Genomic DNA, 18,057 nt, shown 5'->3' with positions numbered 1-18,057 from the left:
AGTTAATTAGGGGATGGTGGGGTGGGAGCATAGGTAGCCTCAAGGAAGACAGGGAACAACTTGTGGCAAATACCTGGGGTGGGAAGCTGTCTAGAGAAGCCTGAAAGAAGGCCAGTGTGACTGGGGTATACAGTGAAGCTACACATAGCTGTGATTACATTAATATTCACTAATTAAAGCTCTAAGTTTAAAATCAAGTTTTTCCTTAAGCCTTTAAGTTCAACGTAAAGCTTTGTTGTTCTATTCATAAACCTGGTATTTTTGTATAAAATTAAAAAAAAACACTTTTACTTGTTCTTTAGCTCAGTAGATTTTCCCTTAAATTTTTTACCTTAAATACATTTGGAAATTTAATAAATTGATTCCCATAAACATTTCAAATACTTGACAGGGTAATCTTACATACCTAATAAGCAAAATGTTTCTAAGTCCTATAGTAATGCTGATAAATTTAATAACCCCAAATTATAATGGTCTAAATTACATTCTGACAAGCATTCAAAGTTTGTATATACACGTAACAAAATTTTCTTACTCCTTTCAGTAGTTTAATGATATTTAAACATTTCAAATTACAAATATAATTTTAGAATCTCTAATAAGTTAATTTTTATTAAATGTCTCAAATACCTTAACTTGCAAACACAGATTATCAAGATAATACCAAAGTGTATTCCTAAAATGAGAACAGTTATTTACTGAGGGTCTGGTTTGCTTCAATATTTATATACTTATTTCTGTATCTTATTGGCTATTAGGGTTGCCAGATTTAGCTAATAAAAACATGATACTTAGTTAAGCTTGAATTTCAGGTGAACAACAAATAACTTTAGTAACTGAGATTTAATTAAAATGGGTGTCCTGTATTTTATCTGGCAGCCCTACTGGGTTTGCAAAATCACCTACCCTACTAGGAGAGCAGAGTTAGACCATTTCTGGTGGGCTGTACTTACTCGGTCAGAGATTTGTGGTCATAATATTGTTACAGGGTCAAAGATTCATGACTATAATATGGTTACAGATTAGGGATCTTACTCAGAAATTATAGAGACCTGGGTTCTACTTCATGGATGATTCTACCCAAGTCACAGTTTAACATGATAAGCTATTTCAAATTACCTGAATTTGACCTGCTATGTCAATGGTGACCCCAAGCCCATGCATTTTAACTCGGATATAGTTTTGCAGCCATGGACATCATGGATTCTTTTGGGTGTCTTCTAGGTTTCACCATTACCTAATTTTTTTTATTATAACTGGTTTTAACTTTTTATGTCATTTGAGTTGATGGAATTGGAATAATGTGGCTTTTTCCCCCTGTAAAAGCAATGGGGAACCAGAGAAGAGTTTAAGCAACAGTGTGATGTGACCAAATTTTTGTTTTTGGAAAAAAAAATCACACTGGTTGCTGCACGGAGAATAAATAGGAGGGGTTTGAAGTGGGTGACAGAGACTACTTATGAGGCTTTTGCAGTAGAGGAACTCAGAGATGTTGATGAACTTGGGTCGATGCTGATAAACAGGACAAATTTGAGCTATTTTGAAGGCAGAATCAATAGTGATGGATTGAATATAGGCAGCAAGAGAGAGGGAGGTATCAAGCATGACTTCCAGGTGTCTGGTGTGAGTGACTGGATGAATATTGACGCCATACACCCAGGTAAGAAACAAATGAGGAGGAGAAGAGCGGTTTGTTTTACTTAAAATTTTTTTAAAAAGAATGTATATATATGTATAACTGAGTCACTTTGCAGTACAGCAGAAATTTTAATTAATTAATTTACTTATTTTTGGCTCTGTTGCGTCTTTGTTGCTGTGCGCGGGCTTTCTCTGGTTGCAGTGCGTGGGGGCTACTCTGTTGCGGTGCGCGGGCTTCTCATTGTGGTGGCTTCTCCTGTTGCAGAGCATGGGCTCTAGGTGTGCAGGCTCAGTACGCACAGGCTTAGTTGCTCCACAGCATGTGAGATCTTCCCAGACCAGGGATTGAACCCATGTCCCCTGCATTGGCAGGTGGATTCTTAACCACTGCACCACCAAGGAAGTCCTGAGCCATTTAAAAATATTCTTCATTCGTTGGCTCTGAGGGGAGAAACAGTGAGTCCAGTCTGGGCATACTAAATTAAAGATATGTTTGGGACACATAAGTGGAGATGGTCAGCAAACATCTGGAAATGCATTTCTAGATCATACTTTGGTTTCCATCTATGGCTATAGAATCCAGAATTTCCCACAGCAACATAATTACAATTTGTGTTTTCAAAAGTTTTCTACCTGGCCATGTTTCTCCAAAGAAACTTGTAACGTGCAATGTGTCCAAAATCCATTTTAGCATTAGAGCGGCTGTTCTGAACTGGAACATTCTTCTCTCTTGTTGGTTGATGATAGTATTTAAAAAATGTCACTTCATTGATGGATTCAGGGTCATACCCCTATTTTTGGTACTTATTTGATTGATGTGTATTTATATGAACCAATATCCAGAAGAACACTGTTTATATGACCTAATTTAGTCTTGAATTTTGTGCCTTGTTACTCTGTTTAACGATGCTAAGCTATTTAGAAGAAGTAGGTAAATAATAAATCTTTAAGCTTGGAAGACCTATTTACAGTCAATTGACTTCTACCTTCAGGAGATGGGAAATTAATGAACTCAATGCTTTCTGTGACAACAGATTTTACTCAGTTCTTTTCAGGTTGTTGCAAAGAATTCTTTTACCTTTTTCAATTAGCCAGGACTTCCTGACGATGTTTTTAATGTAGGGAATCCCTGCTCTTCAAGACATAGCTTTGTGGTTTGTACACTTTGCTGGTATGCTTTATGTAGACAGTGGCTTGAATAATATTTTGGTCTGTTTCACACTTTGTTTTTCCAAGCTCATGCATCTTTTTAATTTATTTTATTTTATTTATTTTTGGCTGTATTAGGTCTTTGTTGCTGTGCACGGGTTTTCTCTAGTTGCAGCGAGCAGGGGCTACCCTTCATTGCGGTGCGCAGGCTTCTCATTGCGGTGGCTTCTCTTGTTGTGGAGCACCGGCTCTAGGCGTGCAGGCCTCAGTAGTTGTGGCTCACGAGCCCTAGAGCGCAAGCTCATTAATTGTGGCACTTGGGCTTAGTTGCTCCACAGCATGTGGGATCTTCCAGGACCAGGGCTCGAACCTGTGTCTCCTGCATTGGCAGGCGGATTCTTAACCACCGTGCCACCAGGGAAGCCCCAAGCCCATGCATCTTTCATTCTTATTCAGAATAAGTAGTTGGAGCTGTTCATGGCAGTTTTCATTCATTCTTCTATTTATTTATTTTGTGTAGGATATCTTGGGATAGTTAATTGCAAGGACAGAGTCCTAAAAATAGCTAGTTTCTGAAGTGAACTTTTATAACACTATGTTAATTATTTTGATTTTTATTCAGCTGTGGAAAACCATTCATCTGTTCTATTCAAGCTATTTTTCTGATTACTGAAAATGAGAATATAATTCTTATTTATTAAGTACCATCAGTACTTTTTCTGGGATAAAAAGTATTGCTGTTTCTATACAATACAACTTTTGACTAATTAATTAGAATGTATGCCCATATTATCACGAATGTTTATCTCTATATTTGGAAAGAGGACAAGAACACTTTTAGACTTCTAATTTAACATGTAAATTCTTGGCAGGCCTGGTTCCATAGCTAGTCTGGGCCTTAACAAATCATCTTGAGAGTAAATTGCTTACTGATAATAAATGATGAATAACTCTAAAGTATTTAGTGTCTGGTAACCTGAAATCTTTCTTCCTAAATGATGAGTGGTTAGCAGAAAATAAAAGATAGACCATGATATCATTAAACAGGTAATCAAATTAGTTGTGATATAGTTTTCAGGAGCCAGGAGAGTATAGCAAGGAGCCTTTCCAACCTTGTGGTTAGTTTTTAGAGTGCTTTGTTGGCTAACGCAGGATCAGGGGTAAGATGATTACAATCAAATTTCAATGATATACAAAGAATCAAGCCAGAAAGCAGTGGGAGTCAGAATCAGGGACAGAAGAAAAATGAAAAAAGCAGGTCTTGAGAACAGTAGTCTAGAGACTAAAATCCATAGGAAGAGGCAACATGTGAGATGCAGATAATACCAAAGAGGTCTCAGGAAGAGGGGGAACAGGTCCAAGTGAGGCTATAATACTGTAATAGACCACTTTGATTGGGACGAGCATCTATAACTTAGGCTTAAATTTTCCCTTTACTCACCTAGTCATAGGAAAATCCTCAAGAGATCATAGGTGCAGGTTGAGGGAAACATAGTAGTATGATAAGAGGCCGATCAAGACACTTACCACTCTGCTCATGCAATTTATTTGTGCCTTCAGTGGCTGGAAGTTAAGTTTGACACTTGGCCATCTGGGGCCCACTAGGCAACCAAGCAAAAAATTAAGTTATGGTTTTTGCTGGGTGATTGACATGTAGAAGAGTAAAGGTGCTGAAACATGGTGCAGCAGAGATGACCATGAAGGGAACTTGGGGGAATCTCCTGGGGTGTTCTGTTGTTCTACAAGTATGCTCACAGGTAAAGCATAATGGTCCATTAATGAAACTATGCAGGTAGGGCACTGAGAGTTCAGATCCCTCAGGAATGAAAATTGGATCATACCACCCAGGTAAACATCCTAAATAGTAAATAGCTGACTACCAGGAGTATTGATAGGTACCAGAAAAATGGTGTTTATAAAGTCTTATGAATTATATATTTTATGCATATTTAATGCAAACAATATTGAGCATGAAGTATTTAAATAGTAATATCCCAAACTACTTTGCCTTGGATGGTGGTGGTCTATATTTCATTGTGTTACCCAGGAGGTATCAGAGCACTTTACAAAAGGAAAATCTTTTAAATTTGGATTCCAGGTAGGAAGAGACTTTCAGCCAAAGAGGATATAAATTCCTGTTTCCTCCCTGCCTCCACCCCACCCCTACCTCCTGTCACTGTGTTCAGAACCATGTGGTGTGTTGGAGAAAGAATAGAGTCATCTAAAAGTCCACAAACACAGAATGCTCAGGTTAAGGAAATATAGTTATTCTCACCCCTTAATTACCACCTTCTATTCCTCTGCTGAGGTCTATTGTCCTTGCTCCCATGGCCTGTAATGAGGTTAGCCTGTGTCCTGAATTTCTCCTATCATATGCTGATGGTAGACATCACTAATCAATTATGGCATGATTTCCTATTGAGCTAGACCGGTTACATAGCTACTACAAATTGTTTGGGTTGGAAGTTGAGATGAAATCTATTTGATGTCTCGGGTCTATAGTATCAGGAAAAAGAATCAGAAACAACTATAGGAAGGCCTGATCACCTGCTCACTCATTTCTTAGTAGGCTGACAGCAAAAGTATAAGGGTAAACAGTTGTGTCTATATAGTCTAATGCTAGGAGACAAAAAAAATACACGTGGGGTGAAGGCAGTAGACCAGAGAGCAAAATAAGCTATTTACTAAACGAGGGCAAGGTTTTTCTAACTCACCCAGTACTAGGAAGTACTGCTGAATAAGCACCCATAGTATTAAATCAATAGGTTGTTATCGCATTTGATAAAAAGTGACCAGTTAAGAAGTGCAAGAAAGTGCAATTATATGGCCACTCAACACCTAGAGGAAACGTAGGGTGATTACAAGCATAAAATAAAACATACTACAGCATGCTTAGAAAGCCTATTACACTATGGGCTTATAATACAAATAATTGACAATAAAAATATCCTATTAAGAATACCAGGGGGATGTTCAAGATGGCGGAGGAGTAAGATGTGGAGATCACCTTCCTCCCCACAAATACGTCAAAAATGCATCTACATGTGGAACAAATCTTACAGAACACTTACTGAATGCTGGCAGAATACCTCAGACTTCCCAAAAGATGCCCTCAGGCGACCTACAGACAGAGACAGGGCCAAATCCAAAGCTGAACCCCAGGTGCTGTCTGAACAAAGAAGAGAAAGGGAAACTTTTCCCAGCATCCTCAGGAGCAGCAGATTAAATCTCCACAATCAACTTGATGTACTCTGCATCTCTGGAATAACTGAACAGACAATGAATCATCCAAAAATTGATGTGGTGGACTTTGTGAGCAACTGTAGACTTGGGGTTTGCTTTCTGCATCTAATTTGTTTCTAGTTTTATGTTTATCTTAGTTTAGTATTTAGAGCTTATTATTACTGGTAGATTTGTTTAGTGGTTTGGTTGCTCTCTTACTTTATTTTACATATATATACTTTTTTTTCCTTGTTCTCTTTCTATGAGTGTGTATGTGTATGCTTCTTTGTCTGTATAGCTTTGGTTTTACCATTTGTCCTAGGCTTCTCTGTCCTTTTTTTTTTTTAGTATAGTTTGTAGCGCTTGTTATCATTGGTGAATTGGTTTTTTGGTTTGGTTGCTCTCTTTCTTTCTTTTTGCTTTTAATTACTTTTTTATTTTTAATAATTTTTTTATTTTAATAACTTTATTCTATTTTCTTTTTTCTTTTTTTTCCTCCCTTTTTTCTGAGCTGTGTGGTTGACAGGGTCCTGGTGCTTTGGCTGGGTGTCAGGCCTGAGCCTCTGAGATGGGAGAGCCGAGTTCAGGACAGTGCTCCATCAGAGACCCTTGGCCCCACATAATATCAAACGGCGAAAGCTCTCCCAGAGATCTCCATCTCAATGCTAAGACCCAGCTCCACTCAATGACCAGCAAGCTACAGTGCTGGACACCCTATGCCAAACAACTAGCAAGACAGGAACACAACCCCACCCATTAGCAGAGAGGCTGACTAAAATCATAATAAGGTCACAGACACCCCAAAACACACCACCGGATGCAGTCCTGCCCACCAGAAAGACAAGATCCAGCCTCACACACCAGAACACAGGCACAAGTCCCCTCCACCAGGAAGCCAACACAAACCACTGAACCAACCTTACCCACTGGGGGCAGAAACCAAATACAACGGGAACTAGGAACCTGAAGCCTGTGGAAAGGAGACCCCAAACACAGTAAGTTAAGCAAAATGAAAAGACAGAGAAATACATAGCAGATGAAGGAGCAAGGTAAAAACTGACCAGACCAAACAAATGAAGAGGAAACAGGTAGTCTACCTGAAAAATAATTCAGAGTAATGATAGTAAAGATGATCCAAAATTGTGGAAACAGAATGGAGAAAATATAAGAAATGTTTAACAAGGACCTAGAAGAACTAAAGAGCAAACAAACAATCATGAACAATACAATAAATGAAATTAAAAATTCTCTAGAAGGAATCAAGAGCAGAATAACTGAGGCAGAAGAACAGATAAGTGACCTGGAAGATAAAACAGTGGAAATAACTACCACAGAGTAGAATAAAGAAAAAAGAATGAAAAGAATTGAGGACAGTCTCAGAGACCTCTGGGACAACATTAAATGCACCAACATTCGAATTATAGGGGTCCTAGAAGAAGAGAAGAAAAAAGGTACTGAGAAAATACTTGAAGAGATTATAGTTGAAAACTTCCCTAATATGGGAAAGAAAATAGGTCAATCAAGTCAAGGAAGCACAGACTGTCCCATACAGGATAAATCCAGGGAGAAACACGCCAAGACACATACTAATCAAACTATCAAAAATTAAATACAAAGAAAAAATATTAAAAGCAGCAAGGGAAAAACAACATATAACACACAAGGGAATCCCCACAAGGTTAACAGCTGATCTTTCAGCAGAAACTCTGCAAGCCAGAAGGGAGTGGCAGGACATATTTAAGTGATGAAAGGGAAAAACCTACAACCAAGATTACTCTACCCAGCAAGGATCTCATTCAGATTTGACAGAGAAATTAAAACCTTTACAGACAAGCAAATGCTAAGAGAATTCAGCACCACCAAACCAGCTTTACAACAAATGCTAAAGGAACTTCTCTAGGCAGGAAACACAAGAGAAGGAAAAGACCTACAATAACAAACCCAAAACAATTAAGAAAATGGTAATAGGAACATACATATCAAAAACTACTTTAAATGTAAATTGATTAATTGCTCCAACAAAAAGACGCAGACTGGCTGAATGGATACAAGAACAAGACCCATATATATGCTGTCTGCAAGAGATGCACTTCAGACGTAGGGACACATACAGATTGAAAGCGAGGGGATGGAAAAAGATATTCCATGCAAATGGAAATCAAAAGATAGCTGGAGTAGCAATTCTCATATCAGACAAAGTAGACTTTAAAATAAAGACTATTACAAGAGACAAAGAAGGACACTACAAAATGATGAAGGGATCAATCCAAGAAGAAAATATAACAATTGTAAATATTCATGCACCCAACATAGGAGCACCTCAATACATAAGGCAAATACTAACAGCCATAAAAGGGGAAATTGACAGTAACACAATCATAGTAGGGGACTTTAACACCCCACTTTCACCAATGGACACATCATCCAAAATGAAAATAAATAAGAAAACACAAGCTTTAAATGATACATTAAACAAGATGGACCTAATTGATATTTATAGGACATTCCATCCAAAAACAACAGAATACACTTTCTTCTCAAGTGCTCATGGAACATTCTCCAGGACAGATCATATCGTGGGTCACAAATCAAGCCTTTGTAAATTTAAGAAAATTGAAATGGTATCAAGTATCTTTTCTGACCACAGTGTTATGAGACTAAATATCAATTACAGGAAAAAATCTGTACACATGGAGGCAGATTTTAATACAAACACATGGAGGCTAAACAGTACACTACTAAATAACCAAGAGATCACTGCAGAAATCAAAGAGGAAATCAAAAGATACCTAGAAACAAACGAATGAGAAGGAAAACACGACAACCCAAAACCTATGGGATGCAGCAAAAGCAGTTCTAAGAGGGAAGTTTATAGCAATACAATCCTACCTCAAGAAACAAGAAACATCTCAAATAAACAAGCTAATCTTACACCTAAAGCATTAGAGAAAGAAGAACAAGAAAACCCCAAAGTTAGCAGAAGGAAAGAAATCATAAAGATCATACCTGAAATAAATGAAAAACAAATGAAGGAAAAGATAACAAAGATCAATAAAACTAAAAGCTGGTTCTTTGAGAAGATAAACAAAATTGATAAACTATTAGCCAGCTTCATCAAGAAAAAAAGGGAGAAGACTCGAGTCAATAGAATTAGAAATGAAAAAGGAGAAGTAACAACTGACACTGGAGAAATACAAAGGATCATGAGAGATTACTACAAGCAAATACATACCAATAAAATGGACAACCTGGAAGAAATGCACAAACTTCCGAGACTGAACCAGGAAAAAATAGAAAATATAAACAGACTAACCACAAGCACTGAAATTGAAACTGTGATTAAAAATCTTCCAACAAACAAAAGCCCAGGACCAGATGGCTTCACAGGCGGATTCTATCAAACATTTAGAGAAGAGCTAACACCTATCCTTCTCAAACTCTTCCAAAATATAGCAGAGGGAGGAACACTCCCAAACTCATTCTACGAGGCCACCATCACCCTGATACCAAAACCAGACAAAGATGTCACAAAAAAAGAAAACTACAGGCCAATATTACTGATGAACATAGAGGCAAAAATCCTCAACAAAATACCAGCAAACAGAATCCAACAGTACATTAAAGGGATCATACACCATGATCAAGTGGGGTTTATTCCAGGAATGCAAGGATTCTTCAATATATGCAAATCAATCAACGTGATACACCATATTAACAAACTGAAGGAGAAAAACCATATGATCATCTCAATAGATGCAGAAGCAGCTTTCAACCAAATTCAACACCCATTTATGATAAAAACCCTCCAGAAAGTAGGCTTACAGGGAACTTACCTCAACATAATAAAGACTATATATGACAATCCCACAGCCAACATCATTCTCAATGGTGAAAACCTGAAACCATTTCCACTAAGATCAGGAACAAGACAAGGTTTTGCACTCTCACTGCTATTATTCAACATAGTTTTGGAAGTTTTAGCCACAGCAATCAGAGAAGAAAAATAAATAAAAGAATCCAAATCAGAAAAGAAGAAGTAAAACTGTCACTGCTTGCAGATGACATGGTATTATACATAGAGAATCCTAAAAATGCTACCAGAGAACTACTAGAGGTAATCAATGAATTTGGTAAAGTAGCAGGATACAAAATTAATGCACAGAAATCTCTTGCATTCCTATACACTAATGATGAAAAATATGAAAGAGAAATTAAGGAAACGCTCCCATTTACCATTGCAACAAAAAGAATAAAATACCTAGGAATAAACCTACCTAAGGAGACAAAAGACCTGTGTGCAGAAAACTATAAGACACTGATGAAAGACATTAAAGAAGATCCAAACAGACGGAGAGATATACCATGTTCTTGGATTGGAAGAATCAACATTGTGAAAGTGACTATACTACCCAAAGCAATTGACAGATTCAATGCAATCCCTATCAAACTACCAATGACAGTTTTCACAGAACTAGAACAAAAAATTTCACAATGTGTATGGAAACACAAAAGACCCCAAATAGCCAAAGCAATCTTGAGAAAGAAAAATGGAGCTGGAAGAATCAGGCTCCCTGACTTTAGACTATACTACAAAGCTACAGTAATCAAGACAGTATGGTACTGGCACAGAAACAGAAATATAGCTCAATGGAACAGGATAGAAAGCCCAGAGATAAACCCACGTACATATGGTCACCTTATCTTTGATAAAGGAGGCAAGAGTATAGAATGGTGAAAAGACAGCCTTTTCCATAATTGGTGCTGGGAAAACTGGACAGCTACATGTAAAAAATGAAATTAGAATACCTCCTAACACCATACACAAAAATAAATTCAAAATGGATTCAAGACCTAAATGTAAGGCCAGACCCTATAAAACTCTTAGTGGAAAACATAGGCAGAGCACTCTCTGACATAAATCACAGCAAGATCGTTTTTGACCCACCTCCGAGAGAAATGGAAATAAAAGCAAAAATAAACAAATGGGACCTAATGAAACTTAAAAGCTTTTGCACAGCAAAGGAAATCGTAAACAAAATGGAAAGACAACCCTCAGAATGGGAGAAAATATTTGCAAATGAAGCAACTGACAAAGGTTTAATCTCCAAAATTTACAAGCAGCTCATGAAGCTCAATATGCAAAAAACAAAGAAAGCAATCCCAAAATGGGCAATAGACCTAAACAGACATTTCTCCAAAGAAGATATGCAGATTGCCAACAAACACATGAAAGAATGTTCATCATTAATCATTAGAGAAATGCAAATCAAAACTACAATGAGATATCATCTCACACCAGTCAGAATGGCCATCATCAAAAAATCTACAAACAGGGCTTCCCTGGTGGCGCAGTGGTTGGGAGTCTGCCTGCTGATGCAGGGGACACGGGTTTGTGCCCCGGTCCGGGAAGATCCCACATGTTGCGGAGCCGCTGGGCCCATGAGCCGTGGCCACTGGGCCTGTGAGTCTGGAGCCTGTGCTCCGCAACGGGAGAGGCCACAACAGTGAGAGGCCTGCGTACAGCAAAAAAAACAAAACAAAAAAAAAAACCAAAAAATATATATATATATGTAAACAATAAATGCTGGAGAGTGTGTGGAGAAAAGGGAACCCTCTTGCACTGTTGGTGGGAATGTAAATTCATACAGCCACTATGGAGAACAGTACGGAGGTTCCTTAAAATTCTAAAACTAGAAGTACCATATGACTTAGCAATCCCTGGGCATATACCCTGAGAAAACCATAATTCAAAAAGAGTCATGTGGGCTTCCCTGGTGGCACAGTGGTTGGGAGTCCACGTGCCGATGCAGGGCACACGGGTTCATGCCGTGGTCCAGGAAGATCCCACATGCTGCGGAGCGGCTGGGACCGTGAGCCATGGCCGCTGAGCCTGCGCGTCCAGAGCTTGTGCTCTGCAATGGGAGAGGCCACAACAGTGTGAGGCCCGTGTACCGCAAAAAAAAAAAAAAAAAAAGAGTCATGTACCAGAATGTTCATTGCAGTTCTATTTACAATAGCCAGGACATGGAAGCAACCTAAGTGTCCATCAACAGATGAATGGATAAAGAAGATGTGGCACATATATACAATGGAATATTACTCAGCCATAAAAAACACGAAATTGATTTATTTGTAGTGAGGTGGATGGACCTAGAGTCTGTCATACAGAGTGAAGTAAGTCAGAAAGAGAAAAACAAATACCATATGCTAACACATATATATGGAATCTAAAGAAAGAAAAAAAAGGTTCTGAAGAACCTAGGGGCAGGACAGGAATAAAGACGCAGACGTAGCGAGTGGAGTTGAGGACATGGGGAGGGTGAAGGGTAAGCTGGGATGAAGTGAGAGAGTGGCATGGACATATATACACTACCAAATGTAAAATAGATAGGTAGTGGGAAGCAGGCATATAGCACAGGGAGATCAGCTCGGTGGTTTGTGACCACCTAGAGGGGTGGGATAGGGAGGGTGGGAGGGAGACACAAGAAGGAGGAGATATGGGGATATATGTATATGTATAGCTGATTCACCTTGTTATAGAGCAGAAACTAACACGCCATTGTAAAGCAATTATACTCCAGTAAAGATGTTTAAAGAAAAAAAGAATACCAGAAGCCAGGGAATTCCCTGGAGGTTCAGTGGTTAGGACTCTGTTTTCACTGCCGTGGACCCAGGTTCGTTTCCTAGTCACGGAATTAAGATACCACAAGCCACGTTGCAAAAAAAGAGTATACCAGAAGCAAGAAATAATCCAAACTCAACAATGTCCTTTAATGTTAACCCTAAATAAGCTTTACTTACCCATTATTGAGCTACAACAACTATGTCACTAACCATCAACATCAATGGAATCAAGACTTTTCTGATCCAGCTGTCTTTTCCAGCTCCACCAACCTCAGTAGCCCTACACTTTCTGAAAGCACACTAAGGTGAAAGTGCTCTATCTATGCCTACTTTCTGGAGGGTTTTTTTTTTTATCATAAATGGGTGCTCACATCTGGTGGAAATCAAGAGCTGGATTTTGGTAGACTATATAAATTCGGTGAATACGTTTATCTCAGCGGTGTTGCAATGGACAAATATGGTACTTAAATTAAAAAATCAGAAAGCTTACTGTTCTAATTCAAAATATGCAGCAGGCAAATGAAATATTTTTGGAATTCCTTCCTGAGAACTGCTTCATAGAATGCCTATGAGCTAAAGAATTAAACGTAGTCTTGTAATATAATTTATTTTTTTAACCTAAAAAGATAATGTCTGGTTTATTCACCTTCTCTTTGACTATGCTTGGCTCTGAAAGACTTTTGGTAGTTTCCAAAAGGTAAATTCATCCTTAAGAACAAAAGAAGGTCAAACTATGTCCCCAGTGTTTGAAGATCCTAATGAAGATCCCCCCAAATACTTTGTGCAGTAGTTGCTTCCCTGAAATGTGTGTAGCTTCCCCATGTAAAAAATATATGTGTATTATTTATTCATTTATTCACCCACTTAGTTACTTGAAAAATGTATACTGATAGCTATACATTTTCCAGATTTCCTCTAGATGCTGGAGATGCAGGAGTAAAGAAAAAAACACAAAGATTTCTGCCTTCATGTAGCTTATAGAAAGGTGAGGTGAGATAAACAATTGACGATAAACATAATAAATAACAAATAGTATGTTAGGAGGTGATATAGTGCTACAAAGAAAACAAAAGGTAAAGTGGGGAAGGGGAATGGGAGCAATGAAGGTTAGGGGTGGAAGGTAATGAAAAGGTGACAATTTGAGCTAAGGTTTAAAGTAGTGAGAGAGTCTGCCTTCTGGATAGCTGGGGTAACTGCTATAGGCAGGGGAAAAGAAATAAAGAAAATGTCTGATATCATGAAGGAACAACAAAAATCAATGAGGATGAAATGGATTGAATAAAGGGGAGAGTAAAAGGAGATGAAGGCATAGTAGTAATCGAGAGGGCCAGATTGTATAGAGTTATATAGGTCACTTGGCTTTTATTCTGAATAATTTGGGGAGCTATTGCAGGGTTTTGAGCAGAGGTATCACATGGCTTGATTTGTGTCTAAAAGGATCACTCTGGGAGTTCTATTTCTGGTAAGCCTGAGTACTTCCTACTGGACCCGGCTCTCCATAACAACTATAAACTCTGGAAAAAATTGAATGCACAGGAAAGTGAACAAAAGGCAGGGCTGGGGGACATGTTGGAGGGGTTGACACTTGGAAAAAGCAATGGCAGGGCGGGTGAGAGTCCCATTCTCAGGTTTCAGCCCAAGAGCAGGCTGAATGCAGCACCACAAAGTGGCTAGAACTCTGACTGGAAACCTGTAGTCTTTCCAGCCTAAAGAATTAGAGTACAGAGTCTGGGCAATTACAGCCTCTGCATCTCTGGCTGAATCACATGTGTGCAGGGTAGACTCAAAGCAGCTGAGCTAAAGGTTAAAAGAATAGAGAAGAAATTAAATGAGACTTGAACTATAGCCTAACAGACAGACTTGGTGGACAATCAAGGGGAACACCTACTTACGGATGAGACGGCAGTCCTTATTAAAGAGGCAACATTTATGCTGAAATCTAAAGGATAAGGAGGAGCAAGCCATGTGAAGGTGAGGATGGGGGGAGTGAGAAACAGAATTCCAGGCTTTGGAAACACCATGACCAGAAATTCAAATGCAGGAAAGAGTATGGTGTTTTCCAGGAAATGCAAGGAGACCAAAATGGGGAAACTGGTCAATTTATACTAAAACAATAAATGCTCTAAATATGAGATAAGGAAAAAGCATTAAAGTTGATCTCTATCCTCAAGGTGTTTATAATCATATCAGGGAGACAAACATGCTAATGTCAATGAAACAACTAAAATTCAATACTAGACAGTATGTAGTTGACCAGCACTTTGAGTTTTCAAATCACATTTGCAAGAATCACCTTATTTGGTCCTCACAATAGCCCGATGAGGCAGGTACTCTTATTGCCACTGTGCTTAGTTAACCTGGTTATTTTCTCTCTCTTTCCCCTGATGATAAGCGCTATGAGGGCAGGGCCATACCTGTTCTCCTACCACTGCACCCCCAGCATCAGGCACAGCTTTGAGTTCAGAGAAGTACTAAGTAAATCTTTGTTGAATGCATGGGTTTAACAGATTGGAAACTCAAGGCTTTGAGGGGAAAGGACTTAAATGCTCAAGGGAACACAGCATGTCCATGACAGAATCATCTAGAATTCATGGCTCTCATCCCCTGGGCCAATATTATAACTTGGCTAGTGATTTTCAAGTCTCTTCCCCACCCCCCACCCCTCTTCTCCCTTTTTTCCTCCTTTTCCTCCTTCCTTTTCTCTTTCCTTCCTTCAAGCAGCAAAACCCTTTGTTTTCAAACAAAATTTTTTTCACTTGGATATGGAAACAAAAACTTCAGTTATCAATACATTATAAATATTTTATAAATTCAATGTTATAGGATTTATTATGTCAGTCACTGAGAATGATGACAGTTGTTTTGATGGACACAGAAATTAGACATCATGTGCCTGGATGATAGTGGCCGTCATAAGACAGTCTCACCATCCAATTTATTAAGGAATTTTGTTTTGAATGCCCAGTATTGAGAAAATCCAGATGAACCTTACGAAGTATAATAGTTGAAAATGGTAACAGGTGTTAAATAGTGTGCCAGCCATCTCAGTATGCTTAAACTCGACTGATCCTGAGGATTAGGAAAGGATATCTTTATTTTAAATTTGAATCACTAACAACATCTAACTGTTAACTGCCATGCTGTGCCGTTAATATAAAAGTCTGACAAGAAGCCCGTATGGAAAACCTGCTGCAGCACTTATAAGTACGATAATACTTTCATAATGCAACATGTTATGTGTACCTTTGTAGTTGCACAACTGACTACCATGCGGAAAGTGAGACCAAGCACTGATGACGTGACTGTGCCTTGTCTTGCATTTCATTGGGTCCAGTATGTGTGTTCTATGATCCACTTCTTATTTGTACAATTTTGTGTGAGTGAACCCACACAGGCCTGAAATAAAATGGTGAGTGGAAACCTATAATTTCTTCAGTCAGTGATATATGTCCAAGAAGTTCAAATCCATGCTAGATGTGACAGGAAGAGTTATATTCTGAGATCTGCCCCCAAAACCTGTTCTGTACTACATAAGGAAATACATCTATGGCTTTCAATATGCTCAAACATGGTGCATTTGAGTGAGCTTATTACGTTTACTATAGTTTAACAAATAATTTAAAGTGCTTTTCTAAAATTAAATTCAATCCAAAATATCTGTACCCTTGAAGCACTTCAAAGCAGTCCAAGGGTTCTGTAAAACTCTGTTGGTAATCCAAACCCTCTAGCACTATGCTTCACCCTAAACTACCTCAAATTTAGGTGGGCTGACTTTCTGGTGGTGTAGGCAGGGATGGCCTGGATAGCCCTGGCAATGAGGCATTACGGGAATTTTCCTGCAATGTTCATGACATGGATGTGCATTTTGCCAACTATCTCGGGCACAGCCCCTGGAAATAAAGCAATAGCCTTTTGCTCTCCAGTTGAAATGCAATTGCTGTGTTCATCAAAATTTGGTTGGGGAACTGAAGGAATATTTGAATTTTTATAGTGTTGTTAATATTCTTTCCCTTTCCAGTTAGCTTATCATCAGTCTGTAAGGAGAGATTCTGGAATGTCAAGAGTTGAAGGCCATGTGATTAAATTAGGTCATTTGGCTTCATTAACTTAATAACTGCATAAATAATTTCTCAGAAGGGTCTGTCACTAATGCTTATTTGTCTTTATATTAATATTTTTTCAATGAAATAAAGTTGTTTTTACTGTTGTAAAATGTACAAGTTCAGGCTTACAGGAAAAGGGCATCGAACCTATTTTGTGGGGAAGGATAAATGTGTGAGAGAGACAGACAAGGGAATTAGACTCTGATTAGGTGGTTTGCCTTTTTGTACTTTAACAGACCTGAGGTAGAAGATTCCTCTTAGTAATGATGGTTCACAATGCAGTGATTCGCAGAGTCAGTGTGGAAATGGAGCCGTATAAAATTCTGAAGGGTCTCAGGTGTGTAGCTTGAAAAGCCCGGAATTTAATATGAATGCTTTCTCATAGCTTCTCAGGCTACTGAAATCCTACCTAGCTTTTGGGAGTGCCTCCATAAAGACTTCTCAGACCTTTGTTATTTCTTATTCATGGACCATTCATCCCTTCTCTGAACTTCTACAGAAGTTATAGGGCCCACACTACTTAACCTAGCTTAATAAGCAGACTGAATGGTATGACTCAAGGAAGTGTACTTTACCAGGAGTTCAAAGACATAGATTTTGGTTTGTGCCCATGTGGCCCCACTGGGCAAGTAACTCACTTACTCTGATTCCTGTCTGTTAAATGGGTATGGTAGTAATAATTCTACCTGCCTCATACGGTTGTTATGAGGGTTAAATGAGATGATTCTTACAAATGTTTTTTGGAAACTCAAGGCACTGAGCAGCTACATGCTGTCTAGTATTGAAGTTTAGTTGTTTCATTGACATTAGCGCTTTTGTCTCCCCAATGTGATTGTAAGCACCTTGAGGATAAAGATCAACTTTAAAGTTTTTTTTTTATCTCCTTACAGTGCTGCGTGTATAATAAATATTTAGAGCCGTTATTGTTTTTATAATTATCAATTACATTAACATAGTGCTTCATAGTTGCTAAAGCATTTTCACATACATTATTATCCATGGTGTACCTCCATTTTTATATTGCCACAGGACTGAGATTTCGGGAGGAACAGTGACTTTCCCAAGGCCATACAGTTAGTGGAGTTGTTGGAACTATTACACAAGTCTGCAGGTTTGCAGTCTGTGGCTCTTTTCACTGTGTGATTAGACCTTTTGTAATCTGGGCACTATCAAAAAGGTACTTTAGTCTAGGTAGTTCATGCAGTTCTGGTTGTAGAAGAGATTTGACTTTGTAAACTATGTAAGTCTTCTGGGAGTGACATTATTGATTCTCTACTTTACAGCCGGTTCCATCTGCACCTTTGACAGCATTATCTTATCT

Source organism: Tursiops truncatus, chromosome X (genome assembly GCF_011762595.2).
Source record: "Tursiops truncatus isolate mTurTru1 chromosome X, mTurTru1.mat.Y, whole genome shotgun sequence".
NCBI lineage: Eukaryota > Metazoa > Chordata > Mammalia > Artiodactyla > Delphinidae > Tursiops > Tursiops truncatus.
Note: the sequence above shows the minus strand (reverse complement) of the source record.